The 11,844-nt window shown below is 47.5% G+C and overlaps 1 long non-coding RNA gene across 2 annotated transcripts in view; it reads right to left on the bottom strand.

The window, feature by feature from the left end:
* Nucleotides 1-3,555: 3,555 nt before the first annotated feature.
* LOC108530448 (uncharacterized) overlaps nucleotides 3,556-11,844 on the bottom strand; it is a 17,281-nt gene continuing 8,992 nt past the window's right edge. For both annotated transcript variants that reach the window (XR_001885833.1, XR_001885832.1), the window contains 2 exons: nucleotides 4,492-4,598; nucleotides 3,556-3,953 (listed from right to left, as the gene is read on the bottom strand). This is a non-coding gene — a long non-coding RNA (uncharacterized LOC108530448). The remainder of the gene's footprint in view (nucleotides 3,954-4,491; nucleotides 4,599-11,844) is intronic.

The raw sequence follows: 11,844 nt of genomic DNA, 5'->3' as shown, positions 1-11,844 counted from the left end.
AAAGTAGGACAAAACTCCAATAATCTGCATTTACCTATATAAATTATAACCAGTATCCACTGAATAGCCAACATGCACAAATAGTCCTAGTAAATTATTGTTACTTCACTTAATAGAAAAACAACTTGAGGCCGGGCGCGGCGGCTCACGCCTGTAATCCCAGCACTTTGGGAGGCTGAGACAGGCGGATCATGAGGTCAGGAGATCGAGACCATCCTGGATAGCACAGCGAAACCCCGTCTCTACTAAAAATACAAAAAATTAGCCGGGCGTGGTGGCGGGCGCCTGTAGTCCCAGCTGCTCGGGAGGCTGAGGCAGGAGAATGGAGTGAACCTGGAGGGCGGAGCTTGCAGTGAGTGGAGATCTCGCTACTGCACTCCAGCCTGGGCGACACAGCAAGACTCCGTCCCCCAAAAAAAGAGAAAGAAAAAAAAAAAGAGAAACAACTTGATAGTTGACATATTTCATGGCAATGTTCCCTATCTTCTATAACTAAAACTAGTTTTACTATAGAAGTATAAATTNCCTGTCTCGGCCTCTCAAAGTGCTGGGATTACAGGCGTGAGCCACCGCGCCCGGCCCATTCCTCCCCTCTTGACCTTTCTGCTGCCATTTTTACATTACTTGTGCTACAAAACCTAGGCAACATTAGATAATAAGGAAAAGAACTTCTCTACTTACCCCTGTAAGTTGCTCTTCATTCCTTTGTATATACTCGTATTTTCATCTGGTATCACTTTCCTTCTGCCTAAAGGACTTCCTTTAACCTTTCTTGTTGTGTGGGCACTTGGGATAAATTCTTTCAGCTTTTGTATGTCTGAAAAAAGAGGCTTCATTTCACCTCCTTCATTTATAAAGGATATTTAAGCTGGTTATGGAATTCTAGGTAACAGGATTTTTTTTTCTTGCTGTACTTCAAAGATTTTGCTTAAGGATTTTCTTTTCTTCTGCCTTTTCTTGTCTTTTCTTCTTGACATACAGGGTCTCATGTATTGCCCAGGCTGGCCACAACTCCTGGGCTCCAGTGATCTTCCCGCCTCAGCCCCCGAGGCGCTGGGACCACAGGGGTGTGCCAGTGCACCTGGCTTTGCACTGTTTTCTTGCTCACGTGTTTTTCCAGTGGGAAATCTGGTGTCATCTTCATCTTTGTTCATCTACATGTTTGTCCTGAATGTTCCCTTCGTTCTTTTTAAGGTTTTCTATTGATCATTGATTTGGAGCAATTTGATTATGATGTCCCTTGGTGTCATTTTCTTCACGTTTCTTATGCTTGGGGTTCATGGAGCTTCTTGTATTTGTGGGTCTGTAGTTTTAATCAAATTTGGATTTTTTTGCCATTATTTCTTCAAATATATTTTTCTGTTCTGTCTTCCTTTTACTCTCCCTGAAACTGATTTTTGACTGGTCCATATGTAATGATATGTCTAAAATGTACTGGAAAAAAGCATGTGATTTTCTTTAAAAAATGATCTCTAAGTGAGTTAGTTTAGTTTTTTTTCTTAAGGCAGTCACATTGGCTAAAATTAGGTTTTTTAAAAAAACATATAAGTAGCATGTAAATAACTGCTATTTTTAAAAAAGAAGAGGCTGAGGCAAGAGGATTGCTTGAGGCCAGGAAGTTTGAGAGATCAGCCTGGGTAACACAATGAGACGCTGTCTCTACAAAAAAATTGAAAGGTAGCAGCTGGCCAGGCATGGTGGCTCATGCCTGCAATCCCAGCACTTTGGGAGGCCAAAGCAGGAGGATCACTTGAGCCCAGGAGTTCAAGACTAACCTGGGCAACATAGCAAGATCTCATCTCTACAAATACAAAAACTAGCCGGGCATGGTGGTGTGGGCCTGTGGTTCTAGTTATGTGGGAGGCTGAGGTGGGAGGATCACTTGAGCCTGGGAGACTGCAGTGAGCTACAAGCACACCACTACACTCCAGCCTGGGGGACAGAGCAACACCTGTCTTTAAAATAAATAAATAAAAATTTAAAAAGGAGAAGAAGAAAGAAAGAAAAGAAAAGAAGAAAAATGATGAATAAATTTGAAAGCAGAAAATATTTAAACATTTATATGGGAAAAAAAATTTTAACGTGTGTTATAAATATTTTTACATGTTATAAATATATACTATATATTTGTGTATGTAAATATTTATATTTTATATACTTGTATATTTTAGATATATCCTAAAGGAAATCAAGAGATAAATGACAAAAAGAAGGGAGGAGAATATTTGCAACACATACGACAAAGAGCTAATTAACTTAATACATGAAGAACGCTTAATACACAAAGATAAAAAAATGTTGGGCCGGGTGCAGTGGCTCACGCCTGTAATCCCAGCACTTTGGGAGGCTGAGGCAGGTGGATCACGAGGTCAGGAGTTTAAGATCAGCCTGGTCAACATGGTGAAACCCTGTCTCTTCTAAAAATACAAAAACATTAGCTGGGCATGGTGGCGGGCACCTGTAATCACAGCTACTTGGGAGGCTGAGGCAGGAGAATCGTGTCAATCTGGGAGGTGGAGGTTGCAATGAGGCAAGATTGCACCACTGCACTGCAGCCTGGGCAACAGTGCAAGACTCTGTCTCAGAAAAAAACTAAATACATCAAAATAAATGTTAAAAAGAAAGAAATGAGCAAAGGATATAAACAGGTAGTGCATGGGAAAAAATGCAAATGGCTAAGAAACATACATAAAGGTGCTCAACTGTATTAATTTTTTAAAGTACACAAAGTTATATATACCATTTTTCACCAGCAGGTTGACAGAGACTAGAAATTTAGAAGTGACCCACCCCTAACCTTTGCAGGGTCAAAGCAATAGTACAAACGCGTACCCATGTATCATACAATTACATAGAGAAAAACTACAAATCATGCAAACAGGCCAGGTGCAGTGCACGCCTGTAATCACCACATTTTGGGAGGCCAAGGTGGGAGGATGCTTGAGCCTAGGGGTTTGAGACCAGCCTGGGTAACAGAGAGATTGTGCCTCTACAAAAAATAAAATAGGCTGGGCCCTGTGGCTCACGCCTGTAATCCCAGTACTTTGGGAGGCCAAGGCGGGTGGATCACCTGAGGTCAGGAGTTTGAGACCAGCCTCAACATGGAGAAATCCTGTCTCTACTAAAAATACAAAATTAGCTGGGTGTGGTGGTGCATGCCTGTAATCCCAGCTACTCGGGAGGCTGAGGCAGGAGAATTGCTTGAATCTGGGAGGCGGAGGTTGCGGTGAGCTGAGATCATGCCATTGCACTCCAGCCTGGGCAACAAGAGCAAAACTCTGTCTCAAAAAATAAACAAATAAAATAAAATAGCTGGGCGTGGTAGTGCGTGCCTGTAGTTCTAGCTACTCGAGAGGTTGAGGCGGGAGGGTCTCTTGAGTCCAGGAGTGACAGGCTTGTGTGAATGATCTTTAATATATATTTTTGAGAAAAGTTAATTAAGGATCTGATGAATACTACGACCAACTATGTGTGTGTACATCTACATACCTATATCTATAGCTGTGTGTGTGTACATCTATATACCTATATCTATCTATAGCTGTGTGTGTGTGTATATATGTTTATGCTTACATTTGCTAAGAAATTTTCTAGAAGGAATTACAAGAGAGTTACTACCTCTGGTTACTAAGAGAAGGGATAGATGGGGCAGTTCTTACCTCACACTTCTGTCTGTTCAAATTTGTCAGAGCATTTGGTACTTCATAATAAAAACAATAACCAAACAATACACTGAGTAAAATTTCTCAGACACATCTGGTAACAGCCTCTAGCCTCCATCAACACCAGCAACTAGAAGCATCTCACATTGCAGACATTGCACCAGGCACGGGGCTACCCAACCACAAGTCAGAGACCTGCCTTTCCAGGCCCGTGGAATTTTGTTCAGCCAGTTGCTGCCAGTTAGTTCTCCATCTTAGTTCTCCGTCTTTGTTTCCAAGGTAGCAGGAACCCTACAGAAAGCCAGCAGAACATATGCCACACCCCCAAATGTGTTTTCTTCACGGATTTCCCTAGAAGGCTGCCAGCCTGGGCAGTGGGTGAGAAGCCGCTCTGCTGGTTTACACATAGCAGGCCCAGCGCCCCACAGGCTCAGGGAGGAGCTCTGCCCTCACCCGGCCGAATCTCACCCATGCAGGTGGCGGATCAGAGGACTTCCTGTGACTGGGTAAACAACTCAAAGGTCAGCCCTTCCCAGCAGTGAGTAAACACCAACACCCCCAGTTCTGAGAGGGGCCCACAGAGGTGGCCTCTTCCCTAGTGAGAGGTCCCCCGTGGCTAATGATGGATTATTGGTCCGGGGGCTTCTGGACTTCCAAGACCAGAGGTTTGGTTGGATTAATCTCTGTATCCCGGTTCTTGGGACAGTGCCTGGCACATGGGTGATGTTTGTTGAATTGCCATCAGGGCCTGTCTCTTCCCCTGCCACTTTCCACACCTCTGGAAAGAGCTAACTGCTCTTGGGCTCACTCCGTCGGGTTTGAACCTCACCTCTCTGAAGCGGGTATCCTTTTGCCGGATCTGCACTGTGCATCCAGGAAAACGCACCAGATGAGAAGCTCCTGATGACTGGTTCACACTAGTATTGAAAGTTTATCCTAGAAAATTTAGAAAATAAAGATGACTAACAAAATACAATAAAATTCTATTCCCCTCCCCTTCCTGCTCTAACAGAACTGTTATGCTCCCCTGCAGCCATCTCAGGTGGGGAATGGTTTTTGTTTGTTTGTTTGTTTTTGAGACAGAGTCTCACTCTCTCCCCGGCTGGAGCGCAGTGGTGTGATCTTGGCTCACTGCAACCTCGCCCTCCTGGGTTCAAGTGATTCTCCTGCCTCAGCCTCCTGAGTAGCTGGGACTATAGGCACACACCACCACACCCGGCTAATTTTTGTATTTTTAGTAGAGACGGAGTTTCACCATATTGGCCGGGCTGGTCTCAAACTCCCGACATTGTAATCCGCCCGCCTTAGCCTCCCAAAGTGCTGGGATTACAGGCATGAGCCACTACGCCTGGCCCTGAATGTTTTATCTCCTGGAGTAAATGTCCTCTTTGCTGATGACTGCCTCTTCCAGGCCATTCTGCCACTAGTTTCATTGATTGACTAACCTCCATAGACCCTCAGTCTAGCAAGGAGACCACATGATGCTTTGGGTGTCCAGGTACCCGTTTCAACTCAGACACGACATCGAGTAGCCCTCCAGACATCTGGGGATTCCTTTTTCTTCTGTGTATGGTCACCCGAGTACATGGCCTTGGGTCCGCCTCGGGAAAGATTGGGGAAATTATTACAGTCTTTTCTTGCCAGTGCTGCCAAGTTCTTCCTTAGAGACCCAGCCGCCTCTTCAGTCCCTGTGTTCCAGGTTGGAAAACTGGCTTAGGTCCAAACAACTGAGCAAGGGACTGTCAGTTTGTTTGAGGGCTCTGGGCCTCCTGCGTCTCCACTTGTGCCTCTTGCTGGCTGGAGACGTTAAGCAGCACCTGCGTAGGTTGTCCATTTATTCTGCCCCGGGAGATGCTGTGCTCTGTGGACCACAGCTCCCTGTGGGCCGGGCCCGGGTGGCTGCATGTCATTATGGTAATTGTGACCTCCTGGCATCTGGAAGCCGAAGGCCACCGCCTGGCCTCTATGACTGGGGGTAGAGGGGCTTCATTGCCACGGGTAGCAATGAGCCCAGCTCTGTGACCAGCTCTCCTGTTTAGTGATGTTGGTGCCTCTCCCCTGAGCATTCCTGATGCTCGTGGCGAATCACGTGTTCTCGGGGCCCGCCCATCATGCCTAACCCCCCACCCCGGTGGCTCTTCTGGTCTCAGATGATATAGTGTGCCCACTCTCCTCAGGCTTTTCATGTTTTCACTGCCATCTTCCAGGGCAACTTGGCCATTTCCATTGCAGCCATTGACACTGGCTGCCACTTTCCTCAGGCTTCTAAAAGCCACCCTTGAGTTTGCCTCATCACCTGGGGTCCTTGCCAGGGTGTTAAACTCGCGTCCTGAGAAAGCGCCCCAAGGGAACTCTTGCTAGGCCCAGGCTCCTTGATTAAGCCCCCAGGGAGGAAGCAGCCAGCAGTGTGTGTTGAGGAAGGCAGGGCTGCTCGCTAACCTCCCACCTTGCACGTGCTCTGCCTCCTGTCACGTCCTTTGTCCTTTACTCTTACTTTCCTGGAATTCGCCCTGCTGCTCAGAAACACACAAGCTTTGCCTCAGGCTCTGTTTTCTAGGGAAATGGGGCCAAGGCAGGGGTGTTCATGATTCCACATGTTGTAAGAAGAGGGGAGGCTCTCCTTCTGGCCCTGGAACTGGGGGGGTGCTCATAGTAAGTCCATCTAGCTAGGGATGAAAACAGAAAACCCAACATCTGTGGAAAAATACAAGGATTTGGAAGCGTAACATAAAGACTAAATCAATACAAGTTCAACATATAATCCCTCCCTGAAATGACACAGCATTTTTTCACTGCAAGCAGCTGGGGGCTGGTGCTGGGCTGCTACATCCCCAGGCAGCAGAGGGCAAGGAAGGAGAAGGGCAAGAGCTCGTACCACGGGGGTCCTTGGCTCACAACCTGTGCTCCATTTCTGCATCTCTCGTGTCCATAATACGGCAGATCCTGCCATGAGTAGGGGCGAGGGGAAGAGGAACTGGGCTCAGAACTGTTAGAAAGACTTGGTTTAGAAGAGCTGTGTCTCAGCACACAGCGGGGAGTGCTTATTAGGCAGAAGTCGGTGACCACCACACCAGCTGCCTCAAGATTTCAAAATCACAGGCCAGGCACGGTGGCTCACGCCTGTAATCCCGGCACTTTGAGAGGCCGAGGTGGGTGGATGACCTGAGGTCAGGAGTTTGAGACCAGCCTGGCCAACACGGTGAAACCCTGTCTCCACTAAAAATACAAAAATTCGCCAGGAGTGGTGGCGGGCACCTGTAATCCCAGCTACTCGGGAGACTGAGGCAGGAATATCGCTTGAACCTGGGAGGCGGAGGTTGCAGTGAGCTGAGATCCCGCCATTGTACTCCAGCCTGGCAACAGAGCGAGACTCCGTCTCATTAAAAAAAAAAAAAAAATGCTAATGCTTGGGTCCCACTCCCAGAGATTCTGATTTAATGGATCCAGGGTTTGGCCTGGTTGTCAGAAATCTTACACCTCCCCAGGTGATTGTAAAGTGCAGTTCAAGCACCGTTTTGGAGGGAGACCACTTCCGCCCCTGAGCTCTCTTGTCTCCATCTGTCACTCTGTCTCCTGTTCTCCCTCGCTGTGGGCCGCAGCAGCTTGCTCCAGGGCTTTGATGCACGACTGACCCGTCTGGGGAGTGAAGTGAGCTCTCCCTGCTGTGCCCTCCTGTTTACCGGTGTGGGAACTCAGGCTTCCACTTCCTCCCCGTGATGTGAGTAGAATGAATTCCAACTCTCCTGGCAGCAAGTTGCGTACAAAATAAAGCTTGAGGGAGAGCACTTTGAGTAGTCCCGAAAGCTCCCTCAGGGAAGAAAGACAGGAGCAGAAGAGGGCAGTGTGAGCGGCACACGGCCAGAATTCCATTCACGTCCTTTCGATTGTATCTAAGCCAAAGAAAAGCCCTCATGGGGAGGATCGAGGGTTCGTTTCCCCGTTGACAAGTCTGTGCCCACAACACTGCTCTGTTGCAATGGTAGGGTGAGCAAGTAAAACTGGTAAAAATTTTTCAAAATTCTTTGAAAAGTGAATCAATATTCTATCGGGCTCAGACAAACTATTTCTGCTGAGACCCATCTGGACATGTGAAAAGCTCTTGGTAGAAGGAAATCGCAGTTGATCTGAATAATTTCTACAGAATTCTACATTCTGGACTTCCTGGAGACCTAATTGTCCTTAAAAAAAGAAATGGGATTTTTTTTAAGTGTATTCTAATTGAAAATCAGCCACAGACATCAGAGGCAGGAGAGATAGCTGCTTTTTCTTTAAAACAAAAGTAAATTGGGCCATCAGATTGCAATGGTAAAGTGCTTTTGAACCTGCCACATATGAAGTGCTTGGTAAAGGCAGTTTTTGTCATCCCGAAGTGGTATTGGCTAGGCAAACCATTAAACAAAAGTCACGCTACTTCACTTTTTAAGGAAGTCTAGGTGCAAACGGCCACAGGTAAAAAAGCAGTGATATCAGGAGTTTAGAAAGGACAGCCTGGCAGGGGCAGGGGCTGGCGTGAGGGGATGGCCAGCAACAGGGAGAAGCGCCAGGGGTTTGCTTCTCTTCTCTCTTTGAAGCCAGGCAGGAAGCAAAGAACAGCCCGGAACAGGGGTTCTCAAACCTCTGTGTGCAACAGAATCACTCCCAGTTTCGGGTTCAGTGGGTCTGGGGTGGGACCTGAGAATCTGCACATGTAAAAAGTTTCTGGGTGGTGCTGATGCTGCTGGTCTAGGAACACTTTCAGACCCACTGGCCAGGAGAAAGAGAAACACGAAAGAAGGTCGTGTGACAATGCTGGAAAATCCACTGCAGGGAAGAGGCCCACAGGCTGTGTGAAACCAGACCGGGAACAGCCTCTTCTTTTCTTTTCTTTCTTTCCTTTTCTTTCATTCTTTCTTTCTTTTTTTGCATTTTCTTAACTTGCAAATATATATATACTTTATTCTTTTCAACCAAGCAAACACCACAAGAAGATTTTATTTTGCTAAAATATGTTAGTAACATTTATTTTATTTTATTTTATTTTGAGAAGGAGTTTTGGTCTTGTTACCCGGGCTGGAGTGAAATGGCGCGATCTCAGCTCACTGCAACTTCTGCCTCCCAAGTTCAAGGGATTCTCCTGCCTCAGCCTCCCAAGTAGCTGGGATTACAGGCGTGCACCACCACGCCCAGCTGATTTTTTGTATTTTTAGTAGAGAAGGTGTTTCACCATGTTGGCCAGGCTGGTCTCAAACTCCTGACCTCAGGTGATCTGCCTGCCTCGGCCTCCCAATGTGCTGGGATTACAGACGTGAGCCACCATGCCTGGAGTTAATAACTTTGTAAAATGACAATGACTGGAAACCATTTCTAGCCTCTGCATCGGGGCCACCATGCCCACTGTGGTTCAAAACTCAGGCCTCTGAATTTTTTTTGTATCCTCTTCCCATCCCACACTGGTGGCCTGAGAGAATTTCAGTAATGTCTTGGTGAACAGCGATTTGAAGATGTATTAGCATTTGGAATAAAACAGGAGTCTTAAGACCAGTCAGTTTTGCCACTGATGAACCATGTCGCTCCTCCCTCTCTGAACCTTGGCTTTCTTATCACTAAAAGAAGAGGTTTGGACAAGATGGTATGCATGAAAATGACCATGTTTGATGTTTATAGTTTATTTGGCACTTGAGCACATATGATATCAGTTAATCCCTGTGAAATAATTTGTATTCCCTCCCCGCTTCTCACAGAGAAGGAGAATTGGAAAAGCACAGTCATTTTTGAGCACCAAGATAAAGAAGATGGCCACATAAAAACTTCTGCAAAAACCCCACGGAGGACCTAGTCCCTTATGTTACTTAATGTTCCTCACATAACAATTTACATGAAAAAATCCTCCTAAAAGTGCCTGATAAATATGTCCCTCCAGAAGATGTAATATGTGTCATTTCATAAAAGGCGGAATAAACTTTCTGACACTTCATGTTTTTCTTTTGTTTAACTGCCAGGAAGCTTGGAGCTAATTATGCCAAGATTATAGTAACCACTTAAATCTCAAATTTCTGGCATTATCTCTCGTATCTTCTAAATCCTAATGCCTAAGTTGTCTTATGGAGACCATCTGTGAATAGGGGGATTGTGTAATTTATCATTGAAATGGGAGTGTTTTCAGAGACAGCACACTATTAATAGATACGCCAGGTGACAGATACAAGCCAGGACTGTCCCAGGCAAACCGAGATAGGTGGGCACCCTACCTGTAATTGGAAACAGGTTTGCCAAAAATTATATACAAACAGTGATCCATTTGACCTTGTGGGTGCAGCATTTCGGGGTCTCATTAAACTCAGCAGAATCACACAGAGTAGAGATAGATGATAAGCCACAGGAAATAATAACAACAAAAAAGTTCTGAATGTATTTGTGGGTCTGGGAAGGGAACGGGTGAGCCCTCTCCTGTCATGCAGCCCTATCCCACTTTATTTCCCAAAGCCTGTGCCTCCTCAGTACTGTGGACATCGTGTCCTGTGGCCAGTCACAGCTCGGAGTCTCGCTGTCTCTCCCAGGCTGGAGCACAATAGCATGATCTCGGCTCACTGCAACCTTCACCTCCCAGGTTCAAGCGATTCTCGTGCCTCAACCTCCTGAGCAGCTGGGACTACAGGTGGGAGCTACCACACCCAGCTAATTTTTGTATATTTAGTAGAGATGGGATTTCACCATGTGGGCCAGGCTGGTCTTGAACGCATGACCTCATGATCCACCCGCCTTGGCCTCCCAAAGTGCTGGGATTACAGGCGTGAGCCCCCGCGCCTGGCCAGCTCTCCAATTCTTTATAGGAGGGACTTAGGCTGGGCAAATCTGTTTAGAAGGGAAGGGCAGGGGGACTTTCACGCAGAATTGTAAGGCACTTTACTGAAGACTGGAACAAATGTGATTGTCCATCTCAAAAAAATGGGGTGGTGTTGATGAAGATGATGAGACCCTGAAAAGTCACAGTCACCACGCAGTCGGCTCTCACAGAGCATGCCATCCAGCGTTTGCCTGCTCAGATCCTGCTGAGCTTTTCCCCATGCAGAGGACAGTACCGACCTCCCCACCTTTTCCCCTGGCACAGCCAGTTTAGCTGCGGGACCCTCTCACTCCTCTGCAGACAGGCCCCAGCAGGGCTGAGGCAGGAAGAAGCCGCTAGGCCGCTCCTAAGAATCAACACTAGAGGTCGCCCTTCTCCAGCATCAGACAAGATTCCACCGAAGAGAGCGCTCCCTCCAGCTTCTCCTTAAAACGCCCTGTGCGGGGCAGGCCCACCGGCCCTGATCACAGGTGACAGCTCCGGGCCGGACCTCGCCACAGGTGGGAAGGCGCTGCTCTAAAGCAGAGGAGGAGGTTGAGCCCACCCAGCCCCAACGGAGGCCCAGGGCTGCTGAGGGGAAGCAGAGCTGGGCTGGAGGCAGGGACGGGCCCATCTTCAGAGTCCTTTCTCCTGCCCAGCCGTCCCGGTGGAGAGAATGTGTGCTCCAGGGGAAGCCAAGAGCCTTGGGATCTGAGGAGCTGCCTGGCGGCTGGGCTGGGAAACACCGAATCGTTTCCACGAGCGATGAACTTCTGGGAGCGACCGAAGCCTGTGCAGCCTGCAGAGTGCGTGACTAATGTGTGTAAATTGTGAGGGGTTATGTATGCAGAGGCACGCTCATTCATTCGTAATTGGCCTCTCATTGTCTGCAAATAGAGACCCTGTCTAAGGAAGGCTGGGTGCCCCGTAAGAGCCATCGTAGCCGGGGCTGCCTGGCTTGTCTGTGGTTCTCGCTCCCCTGTGTTCCTGGGCAAGCTTTTCTCACCCAGCCCTGGCTGTCTGTGTAAAAAGGGAGGGTGCTTCCAGTAGGCAATTCTACACTCTTTTTTTTTTTGAGACAGAGTCTTGCTCTGTGAGCCAGGCTGGAGTGCAGTGGCCTGATCTCGGCTCACTGCAAGCTCCGCCTCCCAGGTTCAAGTGATTCTCCTGCCTCAGCCTCCCAAGTAGCTGGGATTACAGGCATGCGCCATCACGCTGGCTAATTTTGTATTTTAGTAGAGACGGGGTTTCACCATGTTGCCCAGGATGGTCATGAACTCCTGACCTCAGGTGATCTGCCCGCCTCAGCCTTCCAAAGGTCTGGGATTACAGGCATGAGCCACCACGCTCGGTTGATAAATCCTTTTTTTTTTTTTTTTT

The sequence above is a fragment of the Rhinopithecus bieti genome, unplaced genomic scaffold, assembly GCF_001698545.2.
Source record: "Rhinopithecus bieti isolate Rb0 unplaced genomic scaffold, ASM169854v2 scaffold_5626, whole genome shotgun sequence".
NCBI lineage: Eukaryota > Metazoa > Chordata > Mammalia > Primates > Cercopithecidae > Rhinopithecus > Rhinopithecus bieti.
Note: the sequence above shows the minus strand (reverse complement) of the source record. Positions and strands in the feature narration are given on the sequence as shown.